Here is a 21419-nt window from a genome sequence, read left to right as displayed (position 1 = left end):
TAGGAAAAAGTTCCTAACTGTCAGGGTAGTTAAACACTGGAATAAACTGCCTAGGGAGGTTGTGGAATCTCCATCTCTGGAGATATTTAAGAGTAGATTAGATAAATGTCTATCAGGGATGGTCTAGGCAGTATTTGGACCTGCCATGAGGGCAGGGGACTGGACTCGATGACTTCTCGATGTCCCTTCCAGTCCTAGAGTCTATGAATCTATGTATTGTTCTCCTTGATTTATTTACCGTTACCTATTGGTTTCATGTGACTTGGCACATAAGTCACGTGATATAGTTTCTGCTTTATGGCTAGCTGGCCAAAAATGTAACCTTTCTGCTATTCCAGAACATGCTTTTCATCTGTTGGTGAATTTGACAATGGTTCTAGTACCCATCATTTCTCCTAGGCAAGGAGACATCCAAAGGGAATGTCAACAGTTAAATTTTCATCCTTAGACTGTCTAGAAGTTACGGTGGAGTGAGTAATTCAAATACTTTTTGCTCTCATTTCTACATTTTCAATGTCAAAATTAATAATGACAGGCTCAGAAAATGTTTTGCTGTTCAGTTCTGTTTTGAAATAGAATTTTATCTACCGCGGGCAAATGTTTTTTCTCCAACTGAATCTGTCATTTGTAGTGCATTTAGATACTATGGTGACAGGCATCATTATAAATGCTTGTAATTAATTAATTAATTAAAATTAAATAATCCATTAGGCAGATAGCAGGTACACAATAGCAGCAAAGCTCTAAACCAGCTTTTCTAATTATCTTGCCACAAATGTAGCATCCATTTCTTTGAAGTTGATACTGATGGCTGAATACAGTAACTTCCTATGGTAAATCTCAGTGAGCTTATTCTCTGTGAAAGGGCATTCAATGTCTGAGCAACTTCTCATTTGAATGTAAACATTATATTTCTCAGCTCTTCCAGGTGGCAATAGCTGTGAGCCTGTGGATTTTATCAGCTTTAAAAAAAAAAAAAAAAAAAAGAGAGAGAGAGAAATCCTATCATAGGCAGCATTCAAAGTATGTTAATCAATGTAAACTGATACCTTACCTAGGCAGTCGCCCACAACCTATATATGTATTTACTCACTGCAGTTTGAGATTGAGAACTATGGATGAGATTGTGACGAGTTCCTCCAGGCATGCCACTGGCAACTAGGGTACCACTGAGCCCTCTGACTCACTAGCCAGTGCTCCCTTTCACCCTGTGCTGCTGTGACAAGTTGCAGACCTGCTGCCAATCCTACACTTCCACCAGCATACAGGTAAGGACATACCCAGCTACAGTTACATGCTGGCTCTCTGACCAGCCACTGCATGAACCAACAATAGAGAGGCTACAGCCAAGATAACCCACAGCTCCCCAGGCACGCACCCACCTCTGGAGTATAAACCCAAAATTTATACCATCTTGCACTGCACAGGAAACTGTACAGTGTAAGCTCATAGAGTTCACTCCATCCTCAACATGGAGAGGAAATGCAGCAGTCTTTGCCCTTGAGCTAAGATTTCCACGCACTTCATTCAAACTCTCTGGTTTACTTAAAACAAAAACAAGTTTATTAACTACAACAAAAATAGATTTTACATGATAATAAGGGATAACAAACAGATCAAAGCAAATAAAAGTTTATTTTGCAAAATGTTTAAAATTCTAGATAGATTAGATATGAGTTAGCAGTCTCTCACCCTTTGGGTTTCCCCAGTTTCCATACACAGAGTAGAAATCCCTTTAGCCTGGGTCCAGAACTTCCTCCATTTTGGTCTTTGTTTCTCAGGTGTTTCCAGGAGTCCTCTTGCATGGGGAGTGAACAACAACAGATGATGTCACTCCCTGCCTTATATAGCTTTAGCATATGGCGGGAACCCTTTGTCCCAAACTCAGTTTTGTGGAAAAACACTGGCATCCATGATGGAGTTCCCTGTCATGTGTCCTGGTCACATGTCCTTGCATACCTTGCTGAGTCATAGTAGACATTATTTACAGGCAGTCTGACACATTCTCGGGGGCGGGAGGTTGGAGGGAGGGGAATAAGCTTCTCCTAAGGCCTACTGTTTTTCATAATGGCCCATTACCTTGAATAGGCCCTTCACAGCCAGCTATATAGACTGGAAGTATTTTGCCTAGTGGGTGTCACCCAGGTGTGACTACATGTGAAATACAGATACATAGTCAATATTCATAACTTCAGATACAAAAATGATGCATTCATACAAATAGGATAATCATATTCAGCAAATGATAACTTTTCCAATGACTCCCTACATGACCCATCTTGTACAAAATGCAGCACAATTCTGCTGTAATCATATCATAATATTACTAGGATAAATATCAGGTCTAGTGTCACAGAGATCATTAAAATTTCTTGTTTGCTCTTGTCTCACCCCCTCCCTTCTCTTCTCTCCAACCTCTCTCTCTCCTCAGGTGAGTTTCCCACACAATACAAGTACACTTCATTATACCCCTGTGAAAGAATCCACAACTGACTCCATCTGTCTCTCTATTATCTCACCTCTCTTCTTCCTTTAACCACCAGGCTTACTGAATATGCCGTCTGCCTTGAGTTCCTCTTCTCCAATTCCATCCTTGATTGCCTCCAATCTGGTTTCTGCCATCTTTACTCCACTGAAACTACAAATCTCGAATAACATTTCCTGGCCAAAACCCAATATCCCTAACTCATCCCCTTCATCCTGGTCCTCTCAGAAGCCTTAGACACTGTTGACCACTCTCTATTCTATCTTACATTGGCTTTTGAATCTCTGTCTTCTCTTGGTTCTCTAATCATTCCTTCAGTGTCTCCTTTGGCAGATCCTTCCATTCCTTGCTTTCTCTTTTAGCAAGTTTCCCCAGTGCTCAGTCCTTTGCCCCTTATTCTATTCTTTCTACACCTAGCCTCTAAGTCCTTTTTTGCACAAGCATGAATTTGCATACAGTCTTTATGCCAATGCCTCACAAATTTGTGTCCACTAAAGATCTAACTCCCTCTAGTTCCATAATTTGTCCTGTCTTTCTGACGATCTTTGTGGATGTCCAGAAAACAATTTAATACCTAAATGGCAGAGCCTATAGGATTGACCTGCTTGCTTGCATGTATATATCTTTTCTTATAGTTTAAGTATTTGGTTTATTGCAATAGGTTTATACATTTATATTAAAGTAAGTTTGGCTGTAATGCAAGAGACCTACAGGCCATATGCTGTATGTTAAGCTAAGGCAAAGTTAGCATATCTATATTAAGACCTTTTACTCAGAAAGCAAAGTTGACCTATAGCTTGTTTATCCTATACCCAAACAGATAAAGTATTTACACCTATGTCTATGGCCTTTTATCTAGACCAATAGACAATGGAGAATGGCAAAGGGCTTTTTTTCAATGCTGCACCCACAGACTTAACAAGTACACCACAAGAGACCGATGTGCATACATACCTTCATCAATATGCACATACATATTAGCCTATGGGTTAAGCATACCCTAACATTTTGTGGGTGAGGAATGAAATTTGGGCATAGGAGGAAAGATTTCCGGCACTTTCCCCTATAAAAGAGGTAACCCACCTCGACAGAGCACTCTGTCTCCATTTTCTAGTCTTACTCTATCATTCTCACTTACAACAACCCTGACATTATAATCAAGGACACTGATAAAGGAGGTGCTGTTGTCAGCATGAACAGTTCTGACTACCAAAAGGAGGTTGCCAGAAAACTCTCCAACACCAAATTCTACAGGCCACTTTCCTCAGATCCCAGTGAGGAATATACTAAAACTGCAGCATCTACTCAGGACACTCCCTACTCTAACACAGGAAAAAATCAACACACCCTTAGAGCCCTGACGGGAGTTATTCTTTCTAATACCCAAGATCCACAAACCTGGAAATCCTGGACGCCCCATCATCTTTGGAATTGGCACTCTCACTGAAGGACTATCTGGATATGTGGACTCTTTACTCAGACCCTATGCCACCAGCACTGCCAGCTGTCTCCATGACACCACTGATTTCCTGAGAAAACTACAGTGCACTGGTGATCTTCCAGAAAACACCATCCTAGCCACCAGGGATGTGGAGGCTCTTTACACAAACATTCCACACACAGATGGAATACAATCTGTCAGGAACAGTATCCCTGATGATGACACAGCAAAACTGGTTGCTGAGCTCTGTGACTTTATCCTCACACACAAATTATTTCAAATTTGGTGACAATATATACCTCCAGACCAGTGGCACCACTATGGGCACCCGCATGGCCCCACAAATGCCAATATTTTTATGGCTGACCTTGAACAATGCTTCCTCAGCTCTCGTCCACCCACGCCCCTTCTCTACCTACGCTACAGTGATGACATCTTCATCATCTGGACTCATAGGAAGGAGACACTGGATGAATTCCACCACAATTTCAACAGCTTCCACCCCACCATCAACCTCAGCCTGGACCAATCCACACGGGAGGTCCATTTCCTAGACACTACAGTACAAATAAGTGACTATCACATAAACACCACCCATACCGAAAACCAACCAACCACTATGCCTACCTTCATGCCTCCAGCTTCCATCCCAGACACACCACACGATCCATCATCTACAGCCAAGCACTGAAGTACAACCACATTTGCTCCAACCCCTCAGACAGAGACCAACACCTACAAGATCTTCACCAAGCATTCTCAAAACTACGATACCCACATGAAGAAATAAGGAAACAAACCAACAGAGCCAGAAGTGTACCCAGAAGCCTCCTGCTGCAAGACAAGCCCAAGAAAGAAACCAACAGAACTCCATTCGCCATCACTTATAGTCCTTAGCTTAAACCTCTCCGATGCATCATCAGTGATCTACAACCCATCCTATACAATGATCCCTCGCTTTCACAGACCTTGGGAGGCAAGCCAGTTCTTGACCACAGACAACCCGCCAACCTTAAGCATATTCTCACCAGCAACCACACATTGCGCCGTAGCAACTCTAACTCAGGAACCAATCCATGCAACAAACCTCAATGCCAACTCTGTCCATATATCTACACCAGCAACACCATCACAGGACCTAACCAGATCAGTTACAACATCACCAATTCATTCACCTGCAAGACCACCAATGTTATATACGCCATCATGTGCCAGCAATGCCCCTCTGTTATGTACATCAGCCAAACTGGACAGTTGCTACTTAAAAGGATAAATGGATACAAGTCAGATATTAGGAATGGCATTATACAAAAACCTGTAGGAGAACACTTCAACCTTCCTGGCCACACAATAGCAGATTTTAAGGTAGCCATCCTTCAGCAAAAAAACTTCAGGACCAGACTTCAAAGAGAAACTGCTGAGCTTCAGTTCATTTGCGAATTTGACACCATCAACACGGGATTAAACAAAGACTATGAATGGCTAGCCAACTACAAAAGCAGTTTCTCCTCCCTTGGTGTTCACACCTCAACTGCTAGAAGAGGACTTCATCCTCCCTGATTGAACTAACTTCATTATCTCCAGACTGATTCTGGCCTGCATATTTATACCTGCCTCTGGAAATTTCCATTGGGTATTCACCCACAAAAGCTTATGCTCTAATACATCTGTTAGTCTATGAGGTGCTCTTTGTTGGACTCTTTGTTGCATTCTTTTCTACTCTCTCTATCTAGTGTATCTATGATGACTGCTACAATTAGTAGGCTGTACTTGTTCTTAAACTTTTAATTTTCAAAGGAACTAGGCTAAGCTTGGTCTCTCTAAGTTTTATTCTTAGTTTGTTTATTAGGTTTTGATTTTAAGTTTAAGTTAGTCAAGTCAACCCTAAGTTAGTTTTGATAGCTCTTAGCATTAGATTATTCTAAGCACTTCATCCCTCACTCAAGAATTGACAAACCTGAACTGTAACGCTGATCCTGTGTCTCTTACCAGCAGGTTATCAAGGAAGGGTATGAGTATAATAACCAAAGCTTTGTTGCATATAATACTATATTAGCATATGTATCTTTTGAATAGCAGTAATGCAATTATACCATTGTAAATCTAGGTATTTTACCATATACTTAGTATTATTGATTTTAATAAAAAATCTTTAAGACTATGTCTGTCTCAGTGTAAGCTTCCTGTCATACTCCCCATCATACTTCCTGTCATTCTCTGTAAATTCTATGGAGCCTGATTCGGGATAAAAACATTTATCTTCTGATCAAACAGATTGGCAAGCCTAAGATCCGTACTAATTAACATTAATAATTGATTATTATCATTACTTTTATTAAATTAAAGTAATGAATTAAATTCCCATATTCTCTGCATTAATATTATCAGTACACCCTAAATCAGGCTACAATGGCCCAAACTAAGTTTAGATCTTCCCCTACTAGAACCCTCTCATATTCATTTTTTTTCCTTATTGTGGACAATATATCCTCCCACTCCCCAAGGCCCATTAATCTTTGACTTGGTTTTGTCTTTCAACTCATAAATCTAGACTGTGTCCAAGTCTTGCCTGTTTTAACTTTATAATATTTAAAAAATTCATCCATTTGTGTTTGCTCAGAGTATCAAGGCTCTAGTTTAGGCCCTCATATAATAATCTCACAGTTCAACTATAGTGAGCTCTTCCCCTCTGCTTTTCATAACAATCACAGAGTTGCTTGAGTTTCTTCAAATTGCTGCTGCTAGGCTCATCCTTATGGCTCATTGTTTTGACCATATTCCCCTTTGCATTCCTCCACTGAGTCCCTCTTCTCTTCTCTCCCACATCTAACACAATCTTTGTCTTTAAGGCTTTTCACAATTTAGTTGCACCCTATCCATCAGATGTATTAGCTTATTAAGTTGTTGACACCCTTTCTATCAATGAGGATAGACTTGTCTACCTACTTGGCTGCATCTTTTTCCAGCTCCTTTGCACTTTCTCTCATACTGCCCCCTGCACTCATGTATCAGAAAAGCTCCCCATCAAAATGAATAAACTTGCTTCTTATCCTCTTTTAAATTCCTCCTGAATGCCTACTTCTGCCAAGATCTTAAATCACTCCCATCTTGCATTGTTTAGGCAAGTGGTGAGCTGTGACTTCTGCTTTTCTGATCTACCCAATCTACCCATTACACTGCTTGCCTGTTTCCTCCACGTGTTGAATTCTGTAGATTGTGAGCTCTATGGCAGTGTCCTTTGTTACTTGTCTTCACATGGCTTAATACAATGGGACCCTGATCCTAGATAGAGGTTACTAGGCTTTACTGCTATAATAGAATCACAGATTATTAGGGACTTCAGGAGAGTATCTAGTCCAACCCCCTGCTCAAAGCAAGACCAATCCCCAAATGGCCCCTTAAGGATTGAATTCATAACTCTCAGTTTAGCAGGCCAATGCTCAAACCACTGAGCTATCCCTCCCCCGTAATACACATAGACTTTCTGTGGGATCATAATATGGTGCAGTATGCTGAGCACTATGAATGTTCTGTAATCCATGGGGAAATCCTGAGTTTCTTGAAACAGGCAAACTGAGATTTTTGCTCAATGTTCCTTTGCAGTCACAGCCATTCTGTGCACAAAATGAGGCAGGGTTACTGTGGAAAAAATACTATGTGATCATGTAACTAAAGACATATTTTAATACATATGCACAAGGGGACAGACTTAAGGTTGCACCAGCACTTTAATTCTGGAATTTCCTATCTTATTTTAATATAGTGTTTTGTGTGTGTAATATATTAATATATTTACTCACAAAACACCTATATTTACTCACAGAACACCATTGTTCCCATTTTACAGCTAGGGAAGTGAGGTAAGGAGAAATTATATATGGTCACAAAAGGAGCATGAATTAGCCTCTTGATCTCTTGAGCCCTAACCCAGTGCTATTAAAAAAAAAAGTCACCCTTTCTCCCTAGAATCTCCACTCACTCACCAGGCAAAATTAATCACACCTACCTTCTCTAGAAGCAGTCTCATCCCACTTTCCTTTGTTCCTAGTATACATAAACATTAATAGCATATTTTGGTCTTCACAGTGGCAGGAGCTTCATTTTAATCTTTGCTGTTTCCTGCCAGTACCATTCCTCTCAAAGTTTCTGTTCTATTGGTTGGCTGTAAGTTGTTCCTCCCACTGGTGTCAGGAGCTGACGTGCAAACAGAGTATTCTGCTGTCTTATCCACTTCTTGCCTTACTAACCACCAAAATGTGGCAACAAAATCGCTTGCATAAAATGAAAGGGTGGTTACATTGTTTTCTGCCTTTGTGACTCTGTTTGGTGGTGTGCTGTGCAATTTGGTAGCCCAGGTGACTAGAAAGAAAAATTTAGTAAAGCTCAAATGCTTATGAAAACCAATAAATTGATGTGTGTTTTTTTTAAATAAACCCACAATAATAAAGTTTACTCTCATAGATTTTATGCCTTGGTTATGCAGAATCAGGAAGTGCAGACAGTTGAGAAACTGTTTAAATAAGTATTCATGCTTTGAATGCTTATCAGAATTGAAAATCTGAACCTTTTTGAGGTTCATTCAAATAATCTAAACTTATGTTAGTTTTGATCTGACCAAGCATCTCTCTGAGAAAATATATTCTGATCCTTTGGGGGAACAAAGTATAACAATGATCTATAGTTTTCATGAACAGTATACTCCTACAGCTTTAGCACAAGCATAAATTAAAAGTAATAACAAGCAGCTGCAATAATATATGTGGAATTGGTGTCAGTAGGTACAGTATCCCTGAAAACTCTGTTTCTTTTTTGCTGGATGTGCCTTAATGTACAGTATTAAGATGCAAGCTATTTCATGTTCAGAAATGAATTTACAGCATAGCCTTGTTCTCATTCTATTGTAATGGGGTATTAGTTTTTATACTGCAGCTTTCGTGATGCCATACATGCTGGGGATGTAGATGGGTATGTTGAAGGAATCCCTGGAGCAATATGTATTATTCTGTTATGGTAATGTTACCATTAGTCTTGATTGCCTTTGCTGAGCGTGGGATTCTACCAACATATCACTTTGGGCAAATTTGGTTTTTTTGCTTTATTCCCTCTCACCCCAAATTTACTCCCACTAGCTTTACCTTTTTCTTCTTCTTTCCCCCCTTTTTACAGGAAGCAAATTTCAGTTACATTATTATGGTAGTCTATATAACTTGTTGTCATAGTAATCAAATTTATATATCCTACATGCCAGTTCAGCATTCTGTTGCTGATGAACACTTTGTCATATTTACCAGAGCTCATGTCTTACATATGAGATGCTTCCTTTAGTTGTCTCTTAAATTTTCTTTTCCCCTTGTTAGTGGTTTTGCTATCTCTGTATCAGTGTTCTGGCTGGTTGCAATTACAAGTTTTCCCAACTGAGAGCTTGTAGTTTTTTCCTTGGTCTCTGCGACATGCTGATCTGTTCTGAAATGAAGTTCCAATTGTTTTGCATCTTTTTTTTCCCACACTGTATTATAGATGAGTTGTTGGATATTTTTACGTTTGTGTTTTTAAAGGTATATGAAAGCTTCAAAGAGTGATTCAAACTTAGTACTGCTGCTATAGTATGTTGACAAAAAGCAATTTCCCAAATTGGATCTGCTGGCAAGAGCTGATGTCTATAGGTCAGTGCTTTTCAACCATGGGTATGTGTAATCCTGAGGTACACAGAGGTTTTCCAGGGGGTACATCAAATCATCTAGATAGTTGCCTAGTTTTACAACAGGCTACGTTAAAAGCATCATTGAAATCAGTACAAACTAAAATTTCATATAATGACTTGTTTATACCACTCTATATACTATACACTGAAATGTAAGTATAGTATTTATATTCCAATTGATTTATTTTAAAATTATATGGTAAAAATAAGTAAGCAGTTCTTCAGTATTATTGTTCTGTGACTCTTTTTTGTATTTTTATGTCTGATTTTGCAAGCAAGTAATTTTTAAATGAGGTGAAACTTGGAGTTACATGAGACAAATCTGACTCCTGGAAGGGGTACAGTAGTCTGGAAAGGTTAAGAACCACTTCTGTAGGTCACAGAGGACCTGGTTCAAATCTCTGGCTGTAGTATTGTTCAAGAAATATACACAAAAACTGCTAGTTTATCAAGTCTACTCTAATGTCCATGGCCATTAATTATCAAAACCTGCATGGTACTTTGTTTCCTGGATCACTTAGGACGTTGATTGTGTATGTTTCATATTCTTTTACTGATACCATGATCTGCAAGCTTTTTTGGATACATAGGAGGATATTGTAATGAATCCAAATCTACATGCTTTCTGAGGCAAATAGTCCCTGTGCTGTATTTAGTGAGACTACTTACTTGAATAAGGACTGCATGCTCAGGCCTTGGAGCTACGGATAATCAGGAAATAAGATGGAAACTTTCTGAAATTTATCCCCTTTATCATCATATTATCTATTTAGATAGATAGATAAGATATACAGATATACAGATGTAATTTTTTCTTTTTAAGAAGTGCTAACATAGATATACTATTACATTCAAGTTACTGTTGTGCCCTTGAAATGTGCATGGAGTGCATTATTTACATTTGAATCGTATTTCTGTCCAGGAGCTGTGACATTAAAGACCATTTGAAACCTGTCCACCTGAGTATAGGTACTGGGCTTGAAGTCCTTCTGTTCTGGCTGGGCTAAATCCATCACTTCCTTTCTCTCTTTATTCCATATGCTTTGGGATGGGGAACACAGTCAGCAAGATTCTTCGCTCATTGTCCTGCCAAGAGATAAGAGAGCTTTCTCTCCTCTGTCCAAAGATGCCAGCACAAGAAGGGCCTGTTTTTTCTTTCCCATTCAAGGAGTGCGTACTGACCAGCATTTTATTAGATCTTTATTAGATTTTTTTTTAATTCTATAGTTTGTTGTTCAAATTTGGAACCTGCAATTCATGCTGTGTTACTTAGCAGCGATTGATTAAATAAGACGCATGTCATCCCTGATAGGATGAGCAAAACTTTTATGATCAGGTTTCGTATGTGAATGTTTCCAAGCTAATTTAGAGTTCACCTTCTGTGAATATTCAAACCTGTGATCTTTTAAGGCCTGATCCAAAGCCCATTAAAGTTAATGGGAGTCTTTTCACTGACTTTAAAGAGCTTTGGATCAAGCCCATAATTCGCTATTTGTGCTTGTGAAATGTAATCATTGACTGTTCATGGAAAGCAGGCACACAAAGGGCTATGAAGATAGTACACTCAAAAAGGTGAATAATCCAGAAATTGGTTTGCAATGTTCATCCAACTGTAACCACATTTTGTTAGATAGTGGAGCATCAATCACTGCTAGTCAGTGTGTGGCACCAGTAATAAACACCATTTGTGACAACCGATCCTCAATTTTTTATTTTTTTTGTAATAACAAGAATAGTACTACAAATAGTTATCAGAACCCAAATATTGCTATTATGTTGTATATTCATCCATTGATTTCCTTGTCAGCTCATGCTACTCATCCTGCCTATGCTAAAGCCACAATCTTTCTTTCATTAATTCTGTCATCACAGAATCTCACTGTTGTGTTCCAAGTACACATTTATGAATTTTAAAAAGCTGATATAAATTGTGAATTTTCACTAGGACTAAAAGACTTGTGTCTTATGTGCAATGAATAAGCTGTAGGCATACTGTGGTTAGGCTAATACTCCAAAAGTAATAAATTATAGTACAGTCAGTCTAAATACAGTTGGACAAATTTTGAGTTGCTATTGAGTTTACTTGGGCAAAATTCCCTTTGAAGTCAATGGGAGTTTTGCTTCATTAAGAACTAAGAAAAAATGAAGAAAGGACTTCAGATTTGGGGCTCGCTCTCATAGCACTGAAGTCAATGAGAATTATGCAAATGACTTCAATAATAGCAGGATTGGTTCTGCCTTTGTTGTGAAATATGCAGAGAAATTTTCATTCCAACAATTAGCATTTGTATATTTGTTTTAAGAAGGGAGATATAATGTGTACTTCTATACTTACCGACACACAATGGTAACGGTGAATGAGAAACTGTTAAAAAAACCCATTGCTATACACAACAGTTGTATGAATTTGAAGAAATATGGAAATATTTCTAAATATATTTGGATAAAAAATACTGAGGTGGATCAAAGACTGACAGACCTCCATTCCACCTATTTTTTTCTCTCCTCCCTCCCCACACCTGTCCTTCCTTACCACCTCTACCTATTCATGTATGTCTTGTATTTATTACTGGTACCACCACCACCACCTCTCTGTCTCTTTCTCTCTAATATGTAATGTCTATATAGTATTGCCTGGTCTTGCAGCTTTGATAAGTTGTAAAACAATGTAATTGCAATATTCTACTAGCAATCCCATGAAGCATGTGGTATTTGGAAACTTTTATATAAGCTGAAGTCTTTAACACTTTTTGTGCTTTTCATTGTTTCCTTATGAAAATCAATTAAAAAATTAGTAACCCCCCCAAAAAATTAATCACAAAAATCTTTACTAAGTGTGTGTGTGTGAGACAGAAAGATTTATCCTATCATTTGTCTTGAATGATCAGAATATTAGGATACAAACTTAGCTTCCTCATGTTCTAATTTTGGGCCTGAGGGTATGTCTACACTACAGGATTATTCTGATTTTACATAAACCGGTTTTGTAAAACAGATTGTATAAAGTCAAGTGCACGCGGCCACATTAAGCACATTAATTCGGTGGTGTGCGTCCATGGTCCGAGGCTAGCGTCCGATTTCTGGAGTGTTCGGCATGGCACTGTGGAGTAGCTATTCCGCGTAGCTATCCCATAAGCTCGCCGATGCCAGATCTCGCAGGCCCCGCCCACATTGGAATTGCTGAAACTCACTGCGGTTGAGATTGCCGCGGCAGTGGCCTGTGGAAACAGCAAAAATGCATATGTCGGCGGAGGTGCAACGGGTGGTCTTCTTAGGGTAACAATATGTCCAGTCACAGAGTCCATACTGGCCACTACTCTCTTCCTCTGCGATGATAGTTGCGATCAATAGTCACACGGCAGACAATCTCCATTTTCAGGCGCGCCCGGTTTTGGGGGCGGCCTTTGTCGCCTTCGCAAGGGCGCGATGCACTTAGCGGCCTGTGGCAGAGCTGGCCCAAGGGACTCGACGCACAGCAACCACGGAGCCAGCGTGTCAGAAAAAAAAGTTATTTTTTTTTTATTCTTTCTTGGGCCACGCCGATCTATTTTGTTGTTATCCTGGAGTGCTGGCTGAGCAGAGCGGCGATAGCCCTCACTCCCTCCCTGGGATAAAGTAGAACGCAGCGGCGAGCATCCGACCAAACCCTCCTCTGATCCCTGAGTCCCCTCTGACCTGAGCCTCTGAAGGAAGGCCCAAGCTAGTCGAGGGACCCCGCAAGGGTTTGTCCTTTGTGCTACCGGTGAGTGACTCTCCCCGTTGCCGGCACGCGCGAGCGGGGCACGATTTGCTTGCACGTAGATGCGGCGGAGTGTGCGCATATTAGCCCTACGTTGCTGCAATTCTGTGGCCAGGCACTAAGGCCACAAGCCACTCTAGGCTTGACGCAGTGTCTGATTAAGCCCTGGCACTGTTGATCTGCTGCATCAGTTATGAATGTATCACTAAATGCTTTGAGCCCTGTGCACCTGTTGCAGTTACAAATTTAAACACCAGGCGCTGTTTCTGTTTTTGTTCGCGCCTCACCTCACTGAGGAACGACCACCGCCGTCTGCTGGGCTAGTCATGGGGCCCAGGCTGAGGTCGGGGCAATCCGAGGCATGACAATCAGCATGGGGCAGGGCACAGAGAGAGCGAGGAGCTCAGAGTTGATTGGCTCTAGACAACTATGAAATTAGAGTCATGGAAAACTGAAACTCCAGACTTAAAATGTCGGTCTTATTCTCCTGGCAAGTGAGGGGCTCTAATTTAAATACCCTATGTGGGCCGAGTATGTTTTAAAATACCCTTATTTTCACAGAGTGAGAAGATTCTTCAGGAATTTTTTTTTTCTTTTTTTGCAAGCACTATATCTTTACGCTGTAATTATGGAATAAACACAATGCAATGAGACAATTGGGCGTAGGATAGGAGCTTTGCGGAAACTTTAGTAATAAATTACATGAATGAGGATTGTTGATGATAAATCTCGTTAGCTGCTCGTCTGACTCGAGGTATATGTAGTAGAAAGCAGATGTCGAATGACTCCCTTTCCTAGGCCCCAACAAAGGTGGGTCGTGTGGCTCGATACATGTACGGAAAACGTCGCACATCAAAAGTTGGTAATGTGATTCTTGCAAAAAAAGAGATGAACGATAGATTTTTTCTGTAGAGTCAACCTGATAATGTGGGTTATAGCTTGCGAAGTATCGAGATCTTCATACAAGCATATGCCAGGCGCAAGATGAACTGGTAATTGTCTTTGGAAATGGTCTATTGAGCTGAAGGGCAGCATTTGGAGGACTCCAGTTGACTAAGGTATGACGAGTTTGTTTTCCAGTGTGTGTGCTGCGCGTCAGCAGCAAAAGTGGGAAAGAGAGAGCTCAAAGTTTCAAGGGCCACAATTACTGACTCTGTTCCACGCCAGTTTAACAAGCAGAGAGGAAACTACTGTGAACTCCACAGACCACGGTGTTGCGTCTCTGGTTACTATTGCCTTACCCAGGCAGCAATGCACACCTTATACGCCTCCAAGTGCTACTGAGATGTGGGCGCCTATTGCCAGACAAAAGGAATGGCCGAGAGGCAGAATTAGACCTTCCTAGGACTTTGATTCTCAAAGCATTTGAAACCTACATTAGATTTCTTTTAAATGACAAGTGAGTATGACCCAGGGAGACGTACTGCCACGGTAGCGAGCTATGTCTGTTCCCCTCTCACTGATAACGGAGTCCACAAGCGCGAGGGATATAGTTCGAATTCACAGATTAACAATGACATACTTTACCTACGTTTGCATTTCCTGAGATTCCTAGAAGAGGCAATGGTCCCGCACAGCCGTTGTATACCTGAGCGGGTGCCAGACGAGAAAACACGATTGCCACACTATGAGGAGCGTAGCCGTGACGGACAGACGAGCCATCCGCCGAAAGCCGCCGACAAGCGGCAACCGTCAAGATAAAATAAGGGGAGGCAGCCTGCGGCAGCTGCTATGTATATGTTCCAGCGTCAGAGACATTAAAGTCCGTGTGGGGGAGAGGAGGCAGTCCGCTGCCGGACAAGGCAGTGTCATCCAGAGCCGCCAAGCCATAAGCACTTCGTCGCGGGGCCGTGCGGAGCCTCCTGATGACACATGCTGAGCATTGTCGGCGGCATTGTTGCGGTGTTGCCTTGTCCACTGGGCAGCATGTGGCGCACTAGATGCCCCGGCAGGGTGCCAGCACTGCGTTGAGGACCCTCAGTATAGCAGAGACTGCACGACAACTTCTTTTGCTTGTTACTGCTCAATCAGCTCTCGTACTATAGTATTGTGTATGGTTGTTAGGCATGCGGGCTGATGCTGAGTTCCAGCTGCATGTAATCTAGATTTGTGCCAGACGGCCTCTCGTTCCTGCCAGAAAGAGTGCTCACAGCATCCAAGAAATGCAGCTGCTGTCACTGAAATGGACATCTTCTGTGCTCCTGTGCTTTTTGTATGAAGAAAACAAAGCAGTGTCCTACAGTTGATGATTGTTGTACATCAAAGTTTAAGGACAATGTGTTTGACCCTACAGGCATTGGGAGCTCAGCCAAGAATGCAAATACTTTTCGGAGACTGCTGGGGACTGTGGGATAGCTGGAGTCCTCAGTACCCCCTCCCTCCCGCCCTCCCTCCACGAGCATCCATTTGATTCTTTGGCTTTCCGTTACGCTTGTCACGCAGCACTGTGCTGTGGACTCTGTATCATGGCCTGGAGATTTTTTTCAAATGCTTTGGCATTTCATCTTCTGTAACGGAGCTCTGATGGAACAGATTTGTCTCCCCATACAGTGATCAGATCCAGTATCTCCTGTACGGTCCACACTGGAGCTCTTTTTGGATTTGGGACTGCATGGCCACCCGTGCTGATCAGAGCTCCATGCTGGGCAAACAGGAAATGCAATTCAAAAGTTCGCGAGGCTTTGCCTGTTTACCTGGCCAGTGCATCTGAGTTCAGATTGCTGTCCAGAGTGGTCACAACGGTGCACTGTGGGATACCGCCCGGAGGTCAATACCGTCGATTTGCAGCCACACTAACCCTAATCCAATATGGTAATACCGGATTTTAGCGCTACTCCTCTCGTTGAGGAGGAGTACATAAACCAGTTTAAAGAGCCCTTTATAGTGATATAAAGGGCCTCGTTGTGTGGATGGGTACAGCGTTAAATCGGTTTAACGCTGCTAAAATCGGTTTACACGCGTAGTGTAGACCAGGCCTGAAAGTCAGACAATTTGTACCTGCCGATAATGAGGATGAGGCAGCAGAGAGAAGACAGCTGCTTCAGCAGAGGTTACTGAGCATGCTTAGTAGAAGCCAAGCAGCAACTCAGGGGACGGGGCATGTGACCCCATGTGCCCTCCATGTCACCTCTGTGTGAGCTGATACTTGAACAATACCGTCGGAAGTGTATATTTGTTCAACAGATCAATAGATCTGAATGGTCTTGCAGAAAGAGTTAAACAGATTGAAGCCCAGAACTAGAACATGAATATGTAGAGTGAATCAGGAATTTTTCATGTAAACTTTTTTCATTATAAAATGTGGATTAATTGAAATTTTTGTGTGAAAAAGTCAGTTTCAACACATTTTTAACTTTGAATTTTTTCAAAAAAAATGTTTCAAAACAGTCAATGTTTTGACATCTTTTAAATGAAAAAATCCAGTTTTCCAGTTTGAAACAACTTTTTACTTTAAAATGTAAGCAATTCGTAGCATTTTATTTTCATTCAGAATTATATGTAATGTTTCAAATTATCAAAGCAAAAAGCTTTGGTTGAGCCAAACAATTTTTTTTCCAGATAGCAAAATGTTTTGAGAATTTGACTTTTTATCTCAATTCAGGATGGTAAAATTTTTTGATGTCTCAAAAACTTTCATCAGATGGAAAATCAGTTTCCCAGATGGCTCTATTCATAAGTGTATAGGTTAATTCCAGAGTGAGATGTACAAGCATTGCCCTAGAGAAATTGTCACCCACTACAGCTACCTTAGAAAGTGATCTGTGAGCATCCTGCTATCTGAAATGAAGCTTTGAGGCTTTAATAGCCCAAATTACATGCCTAGCTGTGCTCTTAACTACATGGGCATGACATCTCTAGCAGTCTGTGTGTATCTGAGAGAAGAATTAGGCACTCTTCAGAGCACTTTAATTTTGGTTAATAAAATGTATTCAGTATTTCTTGTTACAATTATATATATATAAAATAATTGTCAAACAAATCTTTCTGCTGTCTCGTAATTTTTTTCTTTTAATAGTGTGGCAGAACATATAATATCTCTCCAGAAGGATTAGATAAAAAAGAAATTATTTTAGATTCAACTCCCATAAAGGCCATCTACAGTAAACACACCAATGCGTTTTAAGTTAAATTAAAATTGATTACGTTTATTGGTTTTTCAAAGCTATAGGGACTGTAAAATTAAAAATTCAAAGGTTGCTATTTTGGTATTTGGCAGGTTAGTATTTGATTTAGACACTCGTCAGCCTAGCAATAGACAAACACAATGGGGGATGGAAATGGAGACATGTTTCCTATACGTACCTGTTATGAGAATAAATTGCAATAAGACAGTTTATGATTTCTCTCATTGAACTTATGAGCATATTACAATGATGAATTTCTCGTTTTATTTCTTGAAACTCGATATTTGACTTTGCATTATAATATATTTAATTTTTTAGAATGACTAAATTAAACTAAAGAATGGACAATTACCTCAAATTTATATGTTAAATTAAAAAAACTGGGACTGCTGAGATATGTGTTCATAACTATCAAAAGAGCACATATGACGTTCTGTGATACCAAAGAAAATATTTTTCATCAGAAATAATGCTGTCAGTCATGTCTGACTGTTGAGTCACTACTGCAACTCCATATTGTCCCTCATCTAGCCATAAAGGTACATGCCTCCTTGCCTTGACCCATCACATAGACTCATAGACTTTGAAGTCAGAAGATACCATCACGATAATCTACTTTGACCTCCTTCACATTGTAGGCCACAGAACCTCACTCAAACACTTCTGTAATAGACCCCAACCTCTGGCTGAGTTACTGAAGTCCTCAAATCATGGTTTAAACACTTCAAATTACAGAAAATTCACCATTTACACTAGTTTAAACCCTCAAATGACGCATGCTGCAGAGGAAGGCGAAGATCTGTGGCTGAGATTAATATCATAATATTTCTTCTTTACTACCACCACATTTTTCCTTCTTTGATGTGTCTCTTTCCCCCTTCCTTCATAGCCTTTAACATTCTCTTCTTGGATGTGGTTTCACCACGCCCCACAGCGAAGTCAGACATTATTTATGGAGCACTTCCCCATAACTATCTAACTTTGGTTGATTACATTTGACAGCTACTGAAAATAATGTTATGTTTGCCACTAGTAAAAGAAAACCATCAGTCTTCCATGCTATATGTTGGATAATGATAAAATTAACTATGTAAAGGTACCCTACATTTTCTTAGGGGATCTACAATGAAAAGTGCACAATTAAAACTCTGGGCAACCTATTCAGAAATATGGATATGAAAAATACTTGCCCCTAGAAGTTAATTAATTGAACTTATATTGTTTTTTCCTAAGTACCTAGCCAGCATTCTTTACTATGTTAATAGTTATAGCCTCCTTTTCTAAGGTATTTCATATAATAATTTATCTTTTACATAAAAAAATTCCCTCAAATTTCCTTATCTCTTTTCTTTGCTTCAGTTTGTATTTCCTGGTTTTAAACCCTTCAAAACTGTATACATCTCAGTCTGTCCCTGCTGAATATCCTGCTTTCTTTGTAACACAAATGTAGCTTTCCTAACTTTTCCATAACCCCAAGGTGTTTTTTGTCATCCTAAACACTCTTGTATATCTTTTCTATTTCTTCAAGGTCCTTCCTGTAAAATATAGCACCTGAAATTATGCCTGACAAATCTTTGGCCTAGTAATAACCTCACAATATATATAAATGAACACGGTAAACATTTTCTCGGAGCCAGCCTGAAAATTGGGTTTCTTCATTATGGTGCACTAAAGACAATACAATTCAATTCAGGTAAACTGCATCCCAAAGGAAAAATTCCATTCTGATTTCTGATATGCACTGCATATTATGTTTTCCATAGTTAATAGATACCAAATACAGCAAGAGACTTGTCATGGTCTGTAGTGGGGTGACCACCCGCTCTTGCCAGAAAGGGATTGGAAAAGCCCTGCAGAGGGCTGGGGCTGTGCAAGGTAAAACCCTGGCTGACTGGGGAGATGTGGCTGCATGCCCCAAACTGAGCAACAGGGCCATATAAAGCGGCCAGGGAAGCCAGAAATCTCAGTCTCTCTCTGTCTGTAGAGGGAGATGGGCCTGGTTGCAGAGAGCTAGAAACAGGGTATATGAGTGGAGCAGGGCTAGGGAAAGCCCCAGGCTGCAGCCTAGCACAAGGCCAACAGGTACTGGGGGTTGCAGAGGGCAGCCCAGGGGTAGGCAAAGGCAGCAGGTCCAAACCCACCCTTGCCAGTGATGAGTAGGCTGACACTGCAGTCTGCCCGAGGGCATGGGGGCTAGACGATGACTGGCAGTAGCCTGATACTGAGGCAAGGTGGGGATAGTAGCTGGGGGTTTCCTGGGGAGGGGAGACCCAAAGAGAAAGAGGTTACTACCAGGAGGCAGCACCCCAGATAAAGGGGCACTGGGTCCTGGGAGGGACACGGGGGCCAAAAGACAAGTGGATCACTGGCCTGAAGACGGTGCTCCGGAGCTGGAAAAAGAGCTAAGTCCGTGAGAGACCAGCAGGAGGTGCCACAGGGGTGAGTCCACTTGTCTACAAGGTCATGATCACACATGAAGAAATAGTTCGCTGCTTATAACTATACAGGCTTATTTTTCAGTCAGTCACTAATCTACTATTGCCAACACACTGTCTATGGTCAGAATATCTTTAACTAGTGTCACTATAATCAGATTCCAAAGGGAGTTCAGATTTATTTCAGAATTCAGTAGAGAAACCTGCCTTCAAAGAAATCCTCAACTGGCTAAATCCTCAACTGGTGCAAATTGTCAACATACCATTGACTTCCAAGCCAGGAGAAGGAAAGACCATATGTTGTATCAAAGGATGCCCCTGAAATAGCCAGCAATCTATTTTACTGCTAAACCAATAGTGGGAATACAAATTAATTTTTCATTAATTATGTTAAACTCGATTATTCCTCCAAGAGATTATGTCAAAAATAGAATTTGGTACCATATTCTGCATCAGATTAGCTCAAATAATCTAGCATATTTAAACTTTCTCTTTCCAGAAGTGTTGCCAATCTTCACTCCAGGGATGTACATAAATTTGCTTCTTAATGCCAATGTGCTCGTTTTTCAACCCATTCTCTTTGTAAAGGAATTCTGGTAGAACAATGTTGATGAAGTGGAGTGGAAATCAGAAGATAAAGCAGACAAGTAAATCAAACTTTCAATGGGATTTGTACTCCCAAATCCCTTGGGCACTCTTGAAAATATGCCCCATATTTGAGAGTGGCAACAACCTCTAATTTAAAGTAACTTCCTTTATATTTTTCTGCATGACAACTACATGGGAGATAACAGACAAGGTTTAGATTTTATTAATTTTGGCAATAGAATTATCTGGAATACTCTAATGATGATTACAACTAAAAGCACAAACACACTTCTAGAGGGCCCTACTTCCACTGCAACTACCACAATTCTAACTTCAGGGTGACCAGATGTCCCGATTTTATAGGGATAGTTCTGATTATGGGGTCTTTTGTTTATATAGGCTCCTATTACCCCCCTCCACCCCCGTCCCAGTTTTTCACACTTGCTGTCTGGTCACTCTATCTCACTTCCATATTATTATATTATTTAAATTACTCATTGTTATTGCAGCTAGGAGAGGCTCCACTGGCCTGTTCTTGCTATAATTACCCATATATAACTTTATTTTTAGGAAGTCATATTCTTGGCACAGAATGTACCAGCATTTTAAATTCCATCCCCCATTAAGATAGGTGTCAAGGAGCCAGCTGCAGCAGCTTTAATCTCCTAGCAAATCACAAGCATAACTGATCCTGTCAGGGAGCTGCCTGATTCACTGAACTTCCAGATTGGTGGAGGGACTGAGCTAAATTACTATCTGACCCAGCAGCAGCCAGAACTCACTGGCTGCTCATGCTGCTTCCTTCCCCATTTCCCACTCCTGCCCCCACCCAGCCCATGCCATGCCGCTGCTTCTCCCTGTCACAGCCCTAAAGCCTATGCTCAAACATGGCGTCTGTTTGGCCAA

This window comes from Chelonoidis abingdonii, chromosome 6 (assembly GCF_003597395.2).
Source record: "Chelonoidis abingdonii isolate Lonesome George chromosome 6, CheloAbing_2.0, whole genome shotgun sequence".
In the NCBI taxonomy this organism is placed as follows: domain Eukaryota; kingdom Metazoa; phylum Chordata; order Testudines; family Testudinidae; genus Chelonoidis; species Chelonoidis abingdonii.
Note: the sequence above shows the minus strand (reverse complement) of the source record.